This window comes from Aulostomus chinensis, chromosome 1 (assembly GCF_037954235.1).
Source record: "Aulostomus chinensis isolate RoL2024-O1b breed Wild chromosome 1, RoL_Achi_v1.0, whole genome shotgun sequence".
In the NCBI taxonomy this organism is placed as follows: domain Eukaryota; kingdom Metazoa; phylum Chordata; class Actinopteri; order Syngnathiformes; family Aulostomidae; genus Aulostomus; species Aulostomus chinensis.
The window spans coordinates 11,142,520-11,145,000 of record NC_141320.1 but is presented as its reverse complement, the minus strand read 5'-3'; positions in this window follow the sequence as shown (position 1 = coordinate 11,145,000).

The following is a 2,481-nucleotide window of genomic DNA, read 5'->3' as shown; positions in this document are numbered from 1 at the left end:
ATCAGGAGAGCAAAGAAACCAGAAGGAGCTTTGAGGAGCTGCTGACATGCAGCCAGGGAGCGTCTGCCTGAGATGGGAGGAGCTGCTCATCCACCCAGATGGAGAAGCAGCCATCTTGCTCTTCTGACGCCGACCGGCAGAAGGAACAGAGGAGGTGAGGGGCCTCACGTTGTCATGGCAACATGGAAACATTCCACTCTATCAGCGGTGCCTCCATCAGACGCACTTTGTCTTTGTGAAGATCAAAGTGAAAGGAAAAAATAAAATAAAACAGTGAAGGCTGCATGAACTGAGTGACACACTTGAGGATGACATCAGCTAAATGTGTGATGTCACACTGCTGAGTCGTGAGGTTCCAGAGAACTTCCCACCAGAGAACAAATGAGTGATGAGATGCTGATTATTGACTCTCTACTTTAAATGATCTCACTCTCTTCCAGCTTGAAGAAGTTGGAGGATGAATGAAGTCAAGAACTGGAAAAATGGAGAACGTTCACGTCATTACATGTTGTTCTCCACTGGGTCACTAGGGGGCAGCACCTACCTGCAACTCCTGGGAGCCCTCAGTCTCACCTCATTTTCAGGCTCCAACTAAAATGAAGCTTCAACTCTTCTGAACGTGTGTGTGTACATATGTTCATGTCTGTGTAGGTCCATGTGTGTATCGTTCAGCATGAGTGTCTATAAACTGATCTTTTGATTGAAAGGAAGGGTGATTTTGTTGAGAATGTGATCATTCAAAGTACACAGTGAAATGCTTTAATATATAAGAGCAGCAAATAAAATGGATTTTAAAAAATTAAAAATCTCTCTCTCTCTCTCTCACACCGTTGGTCAAGGCAGACACAAAGATCATGAGAATCTGGATCTTGTGTTTGGCTTCAGTGAAACCAAACCAGATGAACCAACAAGTGTTCATTCTGGTGGTTTTTCAAACTTTCCAAAGCTGCTTTTATTTTGGCTGTTGAAACTTAGGAACGGTGAGTTCTCTCTTCTTTTTATCTTTAGTTCTGAAACCGTCTGTTGTCACGGTCCAGCAGCGATGCCTCTCGGTTGCTATGGTTACTGAGCTCAGAGAGAAATGAGAGACCGAAGACGAGTTTCCTCCAAAAGTCTCCTCAGCAGAGTCGTGTGAGGACGAGCAGCAGAAGTTTCAGCCTTTCAGCCCTTTTAGAGCTGATCAGTCTCTCTCTGCAGGGTCCAGTCGTCCCTCCCTGCTGCTGCTGCTGGTTTTTCTTGAAGTTCATTGAAAATCCAAGCAGAAGCAAAGTTGATGTGAGTGACATCATCAGAGAGAAGCTGCTAATCTGATGAAGGACCACAATCAGGATGAAGAATTGGTGATGAAGATCACAACGTCATCAGCAGAAAATCTGAATCCTAGTTCTTCTAGTTCTAGTTCTTCTCATCAAGCCTGTGTGTGTGTGTGTGTGAGTGTGTGTGTGTGTGTGTGTGTGTGTGTGTGTGTGTGTGTGTGTGTGTGTGTGTCAGCAGCTCCCAGCTGCAGCAGTCAGTTCAGTTTCACTTCAGTGTGACTGAGGGAGGTTTTTGTACGATGGTTTTTCACAGTGTGAACACCCACTGACTGTTGATGCTGTGAACTCTGACAGTGAAAAACGGCTGCATCTTCAGCCTGAACTCCACTGATGGTCAGAGTGAAGCCAGAGTTTGATCCACTGCCTGAAAAACGAGCTGGAGTCCCTGATGCTCTCGAGGTGGCCCAGTAAATGAGAAGTTTAGGAGGTTCTCCTTCTCTCTGCTGGTACCAGGCTAAATAGTTCCCACTATAAACATCCTGACTGGTTGAACATGGGAGGGAGACGGAGGCTCCTGGAGCAGATCTCACTGCTGCAGGCTGAGTCACGGTGACCTGACCTCTGGACTCTGAGGAGACACACACACAACCATCAAGCAGCTTCATCACAGAGGACCCATGTTGTCTATCTGTTCAAGGACTCAATCTGCTACAAGTCCATTCTACCAGCAGCTGAATCAGGGAGATTGGAATGTGTGGGGTTTCTTTGTTCTTCATCTTCATGACTGAACAGAGAAGCTTTAGTTGATGGCAGTTGATGTGACGTTTTCCTCTGTAAACGTTGCCATCAGAATGTTTGCTGCTCCATTTTGATTGTTGCTCTCCAGCTTCAGCTCAATAAAAACCTCTTCATCACATCAGTCCCATGTGGAGCTGCGTTGTTCCAACAACACTGAGCTCTCAGCTCATAGCAGTTCTACAATAAAGGTTCCAACGCAACGTTCCATTGATCCATGAACAAAGCAGGCAGTGAGACCATGATGATGTCACATCTGTCCACTGTCCAGATGTCAGAGCTGAAAATGATAGGATGCCATGTTCCCTTCAACAACAGTCCAGCAGAAAGCCACCATGAAGACCTGAGGAGGAGCAAGGCAGCTCACCACAGTCAGGAACTCCCAGTCACCTCAACAAGATTTCTGTCCACTCACGTTCAACCAGACCAG